Here is a 13,530-nt window from a genome sequence, read left to right on the forward strand (position 1 = left end):
GTCGTGATACTTATCAACAACATTTTCCCTGCCATTCGCCAGTTGAACTTTACAGTAATCATTCTGAAACTAAACATTACTGTAGTGCCAAGGAAGAGGAGTGCCTCATAAAACACAGACAATTTCAGCCATTTATACCTGAAAAAAGAACCGTACATCCTGTCATCTTTCTTAAAGCCTTCAGAATTGCATTTCCTCGCACACGGAGTGACCGTGACAGGATAACTTATGCTGGTTACATTCAAGGCGACGCATCTGCATGGGCATGTAATGAAGCCGACAGATGTGTCACATACGAACAATTTGAGAGAGTCTTTCTATCTAAATTTCGATCATAATCTGTACAGGAACGACTTTGTAGGCAGATTGTGGATTCTGTACCATTCAATCCTAAGCACGGCAATTTGAGCCGGTATTTCGAGAAATATTTAAATATGGGACATTTCCTTGACAAGCCGGTTCCAACGCGCGACGTCCTCCGCGCATTGAAGGCGAGACTGCCGTTTAATATCAAAGAAAAACTTCTGCACATCCCAGACAACGACGCAGAGTATTTTCTCACAGTGCTCTACTCTATTGGTATGTTTTACGAGGACCAGCGTTCCGTACGGCAAAACAGTTGCTACAATGTTTACACCAGCTCCGTGCAAAATACGCAGAGTAGCTAACCCAACTCCGGCGCGCTGGCTGCTGTCGGACACGCAAGCTAACAGAATCGACCGCTTCACATGGAAAATCTATATACACATCAGATCCAACATGCTCGACACAGCACAAACAGTAATTACAACACTTCTTATTCTACTGGCGGAAATCCAAGTAAGAGACCGCGCACCAATAACAACTACTACTACAACGGTAAAAATACTTATCAGAATGGTAAGAAAAATTTTAAGAGAAGCAAAAATAAGTATCAATCGACACCAAAACAGCAACAGAGCTGGTGTACCAACTACGCCGCCCAGCGTCAAAACACTGCGACATCACTGCAGCAAAATAATAATAAAGGCCAGTGGCAATTGCGGCCGTCGCATGTGCAAACTCAGAACTGGAATGCATCTACGAACCCGTAGGTGGGTTAAACATTGAAAACGCAGCGACCGCCACAGTTCGGAGACTGGAATAAACAACACCCAAATGCTAATATTGTCGAAGTAACTAGTGATACTCGACCTCCGGTTGTTCCTACACCCACTAGAAACGTGACGACGTCAAACTAAAAATAATCACTACTGTGCCCCAGATCGAGGCTGTGGAAGAACTTGGGGGCGACTTCAATTTAAATTTATTATTTGACACACCCACTTTGCAACGACACAATGATCATGTACGTGACACTTGTATACAGCAACCATTATTACCCATAAGGTATGGTTATGACGAAAACTTATCTGATGAACTATTACAAGAGAAAACACAATGTTCATCATCCAATGAACTTGTTTTGGCCTCAGCTACTGGTGTTGTACTATTACTGTACTATTATTCTGGACACAGGGGCGGCTGTTAGCGTCTTGCCCTGTGATTTTTACAAGAAAATGTGTGAGTTTGAACCTGTACCAGAGCGTCCTGACCAGAACTGTAAAATTTTAAATGCCGCAGGCAATAAGTCTTCTAGAGTTAAGAAACAGGTATTGTGACAGTCAAGGTAGCTAATGGAAAGGTACAATGCCCATTCCTCGTCGTCCAAAACCTGGTCATTAATTGCATATTTGGTTTAGATATATTGTGCGAGAAGGAAAGCACTATTGACTTCTCTCAACGTATATGTATACTCAGAGATAAGGGCAGTGAAATTTCAATTGATCTGGATAAAAGGACTCTGAAGCACGATAAATATTGTACAGGGTGCAAGATTCAGTTAATACAGGACACTGATGATGTTGACACACAGACACACGCACCTGATGCAAAGTTTGAGGGCTTGAAAACTTTAATTAGTTATTAGAAACAATAGCTGTCAGACATTATGAACGTAATGAACTTCATGATGTGTTGTCCAAGTATATACAAGTATTTAACGAACGACCAGGTGTGATCAACACATATGTGTATAAAACAGAAGTTAAGCCTCACCAGATTCTCTTCCACAAAACCTATAATGTGCCACTATCCCTACGATCTACTGTATGGCACGAGTTGAAACAAATGTTAGAATGGAAAATTATCGAACCTCCCACGTCACCTACTGCAGCTCTTTACTTGTTGTAAACGCAACGGCCACACTAGTACTGAACTTTACGAGACTGCGCTTGCGTGGTAGGCGCAATACCAACATAAAACTGTTATAGGCGCACGCGCCACATTCAGACATTGAAAATCTGTTTTGTGTAAATACGAAGGCTGTTCAGAAAGTAGGGAACGTTTTGGAATTTAAAAAAAAAACTAAGTACAAGAAATACATTTTATTATACACATCTGAAAGAGTGACTGACATACTGCTTTTCCACACAGTCACCAAACATATTAGGCACTTATCATAGTGGTGGACAAGCTTTGAAAGACCTTCGTAATAAAATTCTGCCGCCTGAGACTTCAGCGAGAGTGTCACGCCCGCCTGGAGTTCCGCGTCGTCAACAAAGCGGTGCGTTGCAAGTCAGTTCTACATCTTGGGAAACATGTGGAAGTCGACGCTGTAGCGCGGATGAGGGAAAACTTCCCATTTGAATGAATTAAGAAGTCCCTTACGGCGGTTTGCCGTGTGAGGTCGGGCACTGTCTTTCAAAAACAAAATTTTGGACGTCAGCTTTCCTCGGGGTTTGTTTTGAGCTGCTCTTCTAAGGCTGTGCAAAGTTTGACAGTACCGGACATAATTTATGGTTGGTCCACGTTCGAAAAAATCAATATGAAGCACACCTTGCCTATCCCAAAACACTGTCGCCAACAGCTTCATTGCTGACAAGGTTTGCAAACATTTTCTAGGTTTTTTTGGGGGGGCGGGGGGGAGGGGGGGCTTGTGTGCCCCCATTCCATGGACTGCAATTTTGTCTTGCAATTGACGTGTTTCACCCAAGTCTCGTCACCGGTCACAATTCGATCCAGTAATGAATCACGATGTGTAGGCCTCCAGAAATTTCAACGCTACCCCCATTCGCTGTTCTTTATGGTGCTCTGTAAGCATTTTGGGCACCCATCGTGCACAAAATTTGTGGTACCCTAGCTTTTGAGTGACAATTTCAAACAACAAAGTGTGCGAAACTTGTGTAAAAGAAAGGAAAAGCTCTTTTATGGTGCAGCGACGGTTTCCACGAATCGTTTCATCAACTTGAGCGACAAGATCGTCAGTCACAGTGCTCGTGAGCTTCTCCATCATGAACGTTGGTTCGGACATTTTTAAACCGAATGCACCATTTTCGGACGGAACATTCACTCATTACGTTGTTTCCGTATACTTTGCACAGTTCACGATAAATTTCTACAGGTTTGCCAACACAAAACCGTGTCACAGACCGCATCTCACAATTGGCGGGATTTTCAATTGCACCGCTCATTTCAAAATCGAAATATCGAAAAAACCAGACGTGCAGAGACGTTCCCGCTGTCATGGATGAATTCCGACTGAGCTGCCGAGCACGCACATACCAAAATATACGCGATCGGCGGGCGCCTGGCGGCGTCAGACGGAAACGTTTCCTACTTTCTGAATAGCCCTCGCATTATGTTATGATATATATGCTATATTTGTTATGTATGTGCATGTGTAAACTTATACATACAATGTGCTTTAGAGTGAGTTGCTCGCCTGCAGGTGTTTCCTTTTGCCTCGCAACTCAGAGGGCAATTTAAGGGACATTTGCATGCTTATTTTTTCTTAGAAGAAAACGTAATTATAAGTAACGAAATAAATAATTGATATAGTCCACAGCTGTATAAATATTGTACGCAGCCGCTGGAAACATTTGAAGATTTTTGATCGTCATATTATTGGCGAAAGAGGAAAAGTCACCTTTTGTTTTCCAGGTCTTGTCCAGATCGGACCGCCATTACTACTATGTTATTTCATTATTATATTCACGAGTTGCAACCAAACGGCACTCGTAATCACATAATGTAAGTGTACTTTTAATTGTGTTTTCATTACTAACCTATGTATGTTTTATTTTGTGAGTTTAGTCATTGTAAGACTGTTGGGTGCCTTGACATGGCAAAATGTTCCGTACTTTTGAGCAAGAAGTCGTACAGCTCGAACCACCGACATCTTCGGGTGCTGTCTTTTCACGAAGTTGAAAGTTACAAAAATCACACAGAGAAGAAAACGTAGTACATGAACGGACCTTTAACGAAAATGCAATGCACAAGCGCCGAGAGTCTGTATAAATTTATTTAAATTCAATTACTTTAATTCACTGTATAGTCTCGATCCAGTTACGAAGAACCCAAAAAAAGATTAATTAAAAGTGGGAAAACTCCTGCAGCCTTAGCGCCACCTGCAACGAGGGACGAATTCAGTTGCACTGTAAAATAATGGCATACTCATAGTAAAAACGCATTGAGCGGAAATGCACAGTCGCACAGTAGGTTACCGTGGTTTCGGGGTGACGTATTTGAATAGAAATCACGAACGTCATCGGGGTAGCTTATTTGATTAGTAATCGAAAACACTATAGGCCACGGATTCGAATCACGACGCCGTTTAAATCTTTAATAAAAATCATCAACAATGGCGGTCCCCATTCAGCCGATGGCCTGGTCAAAGAGGGCGGAGGAGTAGACATGCTCAGGACACTATCTAGCCTTGGAGTGGAAGCTTTCCCCTAAACGCGGAAGGATCACCAATGATAAACGACATGAGAACGTACAAGGCAATGGAAATGAGTGCAACAAAGAAACGTAATGTGTATCCACGTCATGTGACCTGTTGTTGAAAAATGTCATGATGAACTCTCCTTTGGCAAAAGATTCGGGACCAGTCCCCTAGTCGGATGTCCAGGAGGGGACCATGAGAAAATGACTGAATAACCAACGAAAGGATAACGTTCTTCGAGTCGGGGTGTGGAATGCCAGAGGTTTGAAATTGGTAGGGAAGCTAGAAAATCTGAAAGTAGAAACGCTGAGGCTCAATCTAGATATAGGGGGAGGGGGGGGGGGAGGGTTCAATGCAGAGAAATGAAAAGAAGACAAGGATTTCTGGTCAGGCAAATACTGGGTAACATTAGCAGCATCAGAAAATGGTATAACGGAAGTAGGATTCGTTATGAATAAAAAGATAAGGTAGGGAGTGAGTTACATAGGGTTATTCTAATCAGAATCGACAGTAGACCAACACCGACGACAGTGGTTCAGGTATACATGTCAATGTCGCAAGCCGAAGACGAAGAAACAGAGAAAGTAAATAACGATATTCAGTATGTAAAGGCACATGAAAATCTACTAGTCATGGGATTTGGAACGAGTAGAAGGAGTAGAAAAAAGGATTACGGGGTAATATGGGCTTGTTAATAGGAATGAGAGAAATACTACTTGAGTTCTACAATAAATTTCAGCAAGTAGTAGCAAGTACTCTGTTCAGGAGTCACAAGTGGAGGAAGTATCTCGGAAAAGGTCCGGAGATACGGGAAGATTTCTCTTAGATTACACCACGATCAGGCAGAAATTCCGTAAACGGATATTGTATCGCAAGGGAAACCTAGGAGCAGATATAGACACAGATCACAATTGAGTAATGATGAAGAGTACGCTGACGTTTAAGAGACTAGTCAGAATGAATGAATGCGCAAAGAACTGGGATACGGAAATATTAAGAAACGAAGAGACACGCTTGAAGTTCTGTGAGGCTATAGATACTGCAGTAATGAATTGCTCAGTGGGCATTTCAACTGAATAGGAAAGGGCGTCTCTAAAAAGGACAGTCACAGAAGTTGGAGAGAAAAAACGTAAGTACAAGGTAGGTAACTCGAAGAAACCATGGGTATCAGAATAAATACTTCAGTTTATCGATGAAAGAAGGGAGTAGAAAAATGTTCAGGAAAATTCTGGAATACAGAAATACAAGTCAATTAGGAATGAAAAAAACAAGAGGTGAAGGGAAGGTGAGTCGAAATGGCTCTACAAAAAATATGAAGAAATCAACAAGAAAATGATTGTCAGAAGGACTGAGTCAGCATATAGAAAAGTCAAAACCTCCTTTGTGGAAATTTAAAGCAAGTGTGGTAACATTAAGAGCGCAACGGGAATTTCACCGTTACATAAAGAGAAGAGAGCGGATAGATGGAAAGAGAACACTGAAGGCCTCTGTGAAGGGAAGAGGACTTGTCTGATGACGTGATAGAAGAAAAAACAGGACTCAATATAGAAAGTATAAAGGATCAAGCATTGGAATCAGAATTTAAAAGAGCTTTGGAAGGTTTAAAGTAGAATAAGGCAGAAGGAATAGACATTCCATCAGAATTTCTAAAATCATTGGTTGAAGTGGCAACAAAACGACTATTCACTTTGGTGTGTAGAATGTATGAGACTGCCGAAATACCGTCTGACTGCCGGAAAAGCATCAAATGGCTCTGAGCATTATGGGACTTAACTTCTGAGGTCATCAGTCTCCTAGAACTTAGAACTACTTACACCTAACTAACCTGAGGACATCAAATACATCCACGCTCGAGGCAGGATTCGAACCTGCGACCGTAGCGGTAGTGCGGTTCCAGACTGTAGCGCTTAGAACCGCTCGGCCACTCCAGCCGGCCGGAAAAAGCATCTTCCACAATTCCGAACTTTGTGAGAGCCGACAAGTGCGAGAAGTATCACACATTTAGCTTAAAATCTCATGTATCCAAGTTTCTGACATGAATAATATACAGAAGAATGGAAAAGAAAATTTAGGGTCTGTTAGATGACGATAAGTTTGACTTTAGGAAAGATAAAGGCGCCAGATAGACAATTCTAACGTCGCGATTGATAATGTAAGGAAGACTAAAGAAAAATTAAGACTCGTTCATCAGAGATGTCGGCCTAGAAAAAGCTTTCGACAATGTCAAATGGTGCAAGATGTTCGAAATTCTCAGAAAAATAGAGGTAGCCTATAGGGAAAGACGGGTAATATACATTATGCACAAGACCCAATAGGGAACAATAAGAGTGGAAGACAGAGAACGAAGTACGCAGATTAAAAAGGGTGTAAGACAGAGATGAAGTCTTTCGCCGCTACTGTTCAATCTATACATCGAAGAACCAATGACGGAAATGACAGAAAGTTTTAAGAGTGAGATTAAAATACAAGGTGGTGTCAAAGATAAGTTTCACTGATGAAATTGCTATCCACAGTGAAGAAGAACTATAGGATTTGCTGAATGGGACGAACAGTCTAATCAGTACAGAATACAGATAGAGAGTAAATCGAAAAAGATGAAAGTTATGAGGAGTCGCAGAAATGATAACAGCGGGAAACTTAATACCATAACTGGCGATCACGAAGTAAATGAAGTTAAGGAATTCTGCTACGTAGGCAGCAAAATAACACATGGCGGGCTGAGCAAAGAGGACATCAAAAGCGAACTAGCAATGTCAAAAGGGTAGTCCTCCTTACAAAGAGAAAACCATTTTCTTGCCGTGCTCTGTCCAAAGACGCTATACTCATACACAGCATGAATGTTTCTGATTGCTTCTGCTGCTGTCATTCCTCTATTGAACTCGAACACAATAATTTGTCAGAAACAATTCCATTTCTCCACTTGGCCAAGAAGAGTATTCGAGCATCAAACATAGGCCTCAACTAGATGAAAGAAAATTCTGAGAATGTACATTTGGAGCACAGCATTGTATGGTAGGGAAACATGTACTGCGGGAAAACCGCATGCCATTAATATTCATATTATTCACAAGTTAAAAAATGTAGTATTAAGACTTAGTTTTTTAGTTTTACTAAGCTCACCCGTAGTTCGCGACGGAATAGCAACTCGACAATTGTAAATACAGATCTGAGTGAGTGGGTTTACAATACCCCAGACAGTCACCATTCTCCCACTTTATCAAAACACCCAGGAAAGGCAGACATCATTGTTCCTCTAATTCCATAATGAAGCGGATGTCCTTACGAATAGAGTTGTGATGATCGAGTTTTTACATCATACATTATTGCTAGGATTATTAGATGTAAATATTTTAGTTGTCATTTCCTACAGCATAACATTTCAATAACTTTTATTCTCTTCTTGATCTTTTTACGGGCTACCCTTCACTTCCGTGCAGGGCTACATTCGAGGAAAATACCATGAGAAAAGGTTTCCTAACATTTAAGGCAGCTACTATACATGGAAGAAGCCTGGAGATACTAAAAGGTATCAGATAGTTTATATATTGGTAAGACAGAGATTTAGGAACCAGGTTTTAAATTGTAAGACATTTCCAGGGGCAGATGTGGACTCTGACCACAATCTATTGGTTATGACCTGTAGATTAAAACTGAAGAAATTGCAAAAAGGTGGGAATTTAAGGAGATGGGACATGGATAAACTAAACGAACCAGAGGTTGTGCACAGTTTCAGGGAGAGCATAAGGGAGCAATTGACAGGAATCCTGAAAAGAAATGCAGTAGAAGAAGAATGGGTAGCTTTGAGGGATGAAGTAGTGAAGGCAGCAGAGGATCAAGTAGGCAAAAAGACGAGGGCTAGTAGAAATCCTTGGGTAACAGAAGAAGTATTGAATTTAATTGATGAAAGGAGAAAATATAAAAATGCAGTAAATGAAGCAGGGAAAAAGGAATACAAACGTCTCAAGAATGAGATCGACAGGAAGTGCAAAACGGCTAAGCAGGGATGGCTAGAGGACAAATGTAAGGATGTAGAGGCTTATCTCACTATGGGTAAGATAGATACTGCCTACAGGAAAATTAAAGAGACATTTGGAGGGAAGAGAACCACTTGTATGAACATCAAGAGCTCAGATGGAAACCCAGTTCTAAGCAAAGAAGGGAAAGCGGAAAGGTGGAAGGAGTATATAGAGGGTCTATACAAGGGCGATGTACTTGAGGACAATATTACGGAAATGGAAGAGGATGTAGATGAAGCCGAAATGGGAAATACGATACTGCGTATAGAGTTTGACAGAGCACTGAAAGACCTGAGTCGAAACAAGGCCCTGGAGTAGACAACATTCCATTGGAACTACTGACGGCCTTGGGAGAGCCAGTCCTGACAAAACTCTACCATCTGGTGAGCAAGATGTATGAGACAGGCGAAATACCCTCAGACTTCAAGAAGAATATAATAATTCCAATCCCAAAGAAAGCAGGTGTTGACAGGTGTGAAAATTACCAAACTATCAGTTTAATAAGTCACAGCTGCAAAATACTAACACGAATTGTTTACAGACGAATGGAAAAACTAGTAGAAGCCGACCTCGGGGAAGATCAGTTTGGATTAGGTAGAAAAGTTGGAACACGTGAGGCAATACTGATCCTACGGCTTATCTTAGAAGCTAGATTAAGGAAGGGCAAACCTACGTTTCTAGCATTTGTAGACTTAGAGAAAGCTTTTGACAATGTTGATTGGAATACTCTCTTTCAAATTCTGAAGGCGGCAGGGGTAAAATATAGGGAGGGAAAGGCTATTTACAATTTGTACAGAAACCAGATGGCAGTTATAAGAGTCGAGGGACATGAAAAAGAAGCAGTGGTTGGGAAGGGAGTGAGACAGGGTTGTAGTCTCTCCCCTACGTTATTCAAACTGTATATTGAGCAAGCAGTAAAGGAAACAAAAGAAAAATTATCAGTAGGTATTAAAATCCATGGAGAAGAAAAAAAACTTTGAGGTTCGCCGATGACATCGTAATTCTGTCAGAGACAGCAAAGGACTTGGAAGAGCAGTTGAACGGAATGGATAGTGTCTTGAAATGAGGATATAAGATGAACATCAACAAAAGCAAAACGAGGACAATAGAATGTAGTCGAATTAAGTCGGGTGATGCTGAGGGAATTAAATTAGGAAATGAGACACTTAAAGTAGTAAAGGAGTTTTGCTATTTGGGGAGCAAAATAACTGATGATGGTCGAAGTAGAGAGGATATAAAATGTAGACTGGCAATGGCAAGGAAAGCGTTTCTGAAGAAGAGAAATTTGTTAACATCGAGTATAGATTTAAGTGTCAGGAAGTCATTTCTGAAAGTATTTGTATGGAGTGTAGCCGTGTATGGAAGTGAAACATGGACGATAAATAGTTTGGACAAGAAGAGAATAGTTGCTTTCGAAATGTGGTGCTACAGAAGAGTGCTGAAGATTAGATGGGTAGATCACATAATTAATGAGGAAGTATTGAATAGGATTGGGGAGAAGAGAAGTTTGTGGCACAACTTGACCAGAAGAAGGGATCGATTGGTAGGACTTGTTCTGAGGCATCAAGGGATCACCAGTTTAGTATTGGAGGGCACCGTAGAGGGTAAAAATCGTAGAGGGAGACCAAGAGATGACTACACTAAGCAGATTCAGAAGGATGTCGGTTGCAGTGGGTTCTGGGAGATGAAGAAGCTTGCACAGGATAGAGTAGCATGGAGAGCTGCATCAAACCAGTCTCAGGACTGAAGACCACAACAACAACAACAACAAAGGCAGCTACAGTTTTGTGAAATGTAGTGTCTGGTGTCTTCATCACTACTACATCTCGTTCACAACGGTTTTCAAGCTACTGTCTGCCTGTTATCGACTAATAAGTAACGGTTTTATTAATCTGCACCCGCATATAGTAGTCCCGAATGGTGACAAGAACGTGCTTGGGAACTATTTAATTATTTATTGAATGTCAATGTAGAGAAATATGCCAGGAAAGATTAAAAAACTTGCTTTGTCATGTGTAAAAAACACTGAGGAAGAAATCCGAAGCTATCTTCTCTACAAAGAAATTTACGAAGAAGTTTAGTACTGCAGTTCAAGTTTGAGACAGGCTATTTAGTTGCAGTATATATGACCGTTCTTTCATTTTCACTGAGGTGTCATAACTGTTTTTAATGGATTGCGTTGAATATAAATCGTATTATTTTGCCTTGCTTCTGCCGTATCAGCGCTTCAGAATCCCGGTTTTCCATGTTGAACGCTTGCTCGTTTAAATGAGCACGAGGTGCACCGCATTTCTCAGTTAGCCACCGCGTTCTGACTTTCGATCGGACTATTTTGGTCAGGCGATATGCCTAAGTAACACGGAGCGCTCACGTTCATTATTCTCTTGGAGAAGCACGACATTTCGATTAATCGCTGTGAAACATGACAACTGAAGCCCCTAATTTCCCATTAAGTCTCGGTAGCTGCTACGCACATCCGAAAAATGCGGTCCGCCCACCAGTGTGACGCGTCACGGCTGGGGTGCTCATACTGACAGCGAAACGCTCCCCGGCGTGCTCTGGGCGACCTTAGCGTTTCATTTGGCCAAATGAAATCCGTGTCAGTCTGACCGCAACACCTGACCACTTTGCATAAAGATTTATGCTGGCTGCAGATGGAGTTATTAGCGCAGGCTGGCACGCGGCTGTCATCGCTTTGTTTCGCACCCTCTGCTCCGCGACAGGTGACGGACAGCGTAATTTCAGTTAATCTGCAGACCGAGTGAAGTCCGTTCCACTTCAGCTACTCTGCCGCTGACCTCCACGACAGAAAATCTGCAGGCAAAATGGTGCTGCGCAACGGTAGAAAAAGCTTTAAAAATTACTCTTACTGGTAGGGATTCCACCGGAGCGGTCTTATCGCTTTTGAATCTGTCGTCGATATATGAGAAATGCGCCTGCAAATCATTTAATAGGAGCCAAAGTTAAGCGAAATTAAAAAAGAAAATCTACTTCTGAAGCTATCTGAGAAACCCTGTGTTGTAATTATTTTCTGGACCCGACACACCGAGACAGCTTACATCTTCATGTATTCACCACAATGGTGTGTGGCAGAGGGTACTTTGTGTACCTCTCTCACCCTCCCCCTCCCCCCCTTTCCTGTTTCATTCACGGTACGTGCGCTAGAAGAATGATTGTCTGCAAGCCTACGTAGGAACTCGAATCTACTTTTACCTTCGCAGTGTTTACGCGAGATATATATAGGACAGGACAATATATTGGTTCGTACGCTATAGAAACTTTAATAGTATTTAACATTTTAATGTTCGAATAATAAGTTGCCGTCTCTTTAATCTAAGAATAGATGATCAATGCAGCTAGTCGCTATCTCTGTGTAATGTCTTGTCTGTATAGACGTATATCTGTTGTCTTTAAGATACCTTCACCTTCACGCATAAGTCTATACAGTAAAGTAAGGCCCTCCCAGTTCTTGGCTGATCCGTGATAAGACAGGCGAAAAATTAGACTAATGGAGGATTATTAGTATTATCTCTATTATCATTCGCTCTCTCTCTTTCTCTCCTTTATCTATGTATAGTTTTTAATGTAAGATTTTATTACGCGATAAAAAGAATCAGCCAAATTGAATCTTTAGTGGAGAGCTTCGTCTTGGTCATCAGCGGCTGGCTTGCTGTAAGAGATCTTTACATTTATTATTACTGTTAAACACTGCAGTCAGTCGGGAGACCCAATCGTTTGGACAATTTGTCCCTTTTACGAAAGATTGCGAATTCCAGATGTGTACGAAGCCTTTTTGGACGATTTAACACAGACTCAGTGATTGCAGGCTCTTTCGACACAGCTGAAACTTCCCCACTAATTACAGGGCCAACGTGATCAACAAATGATTCAGAAAAAACTCATTCGTTCATTCACTCCAGAAGAAAAAAGTCACAAACCTTATTTATGGAGGAAATCGTGTATTAAATCCATCTCCATTACATGTCCAGATCTCCGGTGATTCCACCCCTTAATTATTTTCCTTTTACAATCTCTTTCTCTTCAAAACAACCGTTAGCGGCACAAATGTTAATTGGCTCGCTTTAGCGAGAAGAAAAGCAGAATACGTATCTCTCAGAAACATGTCATTCCCTCAACAGATACTCCAGAAGCTGTCCTAGTTACCAATACTAAATTGGTGATCCCTTGATGCCTCAGAACATGTCCTACCAACCGATCCCTTCTTCTGGTTAAGTTGTGCCACAAACTTCTCTTCTCCCCAATCCTATTCAATACTTCCTCATTAGTTATGTGATCTACCCATCTAATCTTCACCATTCTTCTGTAGCACCACATTTCGAAAGCTTCTATTCTCTTCTTGTCCAAACTATTTATCGTCCATGTTTCACTTCCATATCTGGGTACACTCCATACAAATACTTTCAGAAATGACTTCCTGACACTTAAATCTATACTCGATGTTAACAAATTTCTCTTCTTCAGAAACGCTTTCCGTGCCATTGCCAGTCTACATTTTATATCCTCTCTACTTCGACCATCATCAGTTATTTTGCTCCCCAAATAACAAAACTCCTTTACAACTTTAAGTGTCTCATTTCCTAATCTAATTCCCTCAGCATCACCCGACTTAACTCGAGTACATTCCATTATCCTCGTTTTGCTTTTGTTGATGTTCATCTTATATCCTCCTTTCAAGACGCTATCCATTCCGTTCAACTGCTCTTCCAAGTCCTTTGCTGTCTCTGACAGAATTACGATGTCATCGGCGAA

Source organism: Schistocerca gregaria, chromosome 6 (genome assembly GCF_023897955.1).
Source record: "Schistocerca gregaria isolate iqSchGreg1 chromosome 6, iqSchGreg1.2, whole genome shotgun sequence".
NCBI lineage: Eukaryota > Metazoa > Arthropoda > Insecta > Orthoptera > Acrididae > Schistocerca > Schistocerca gregaria.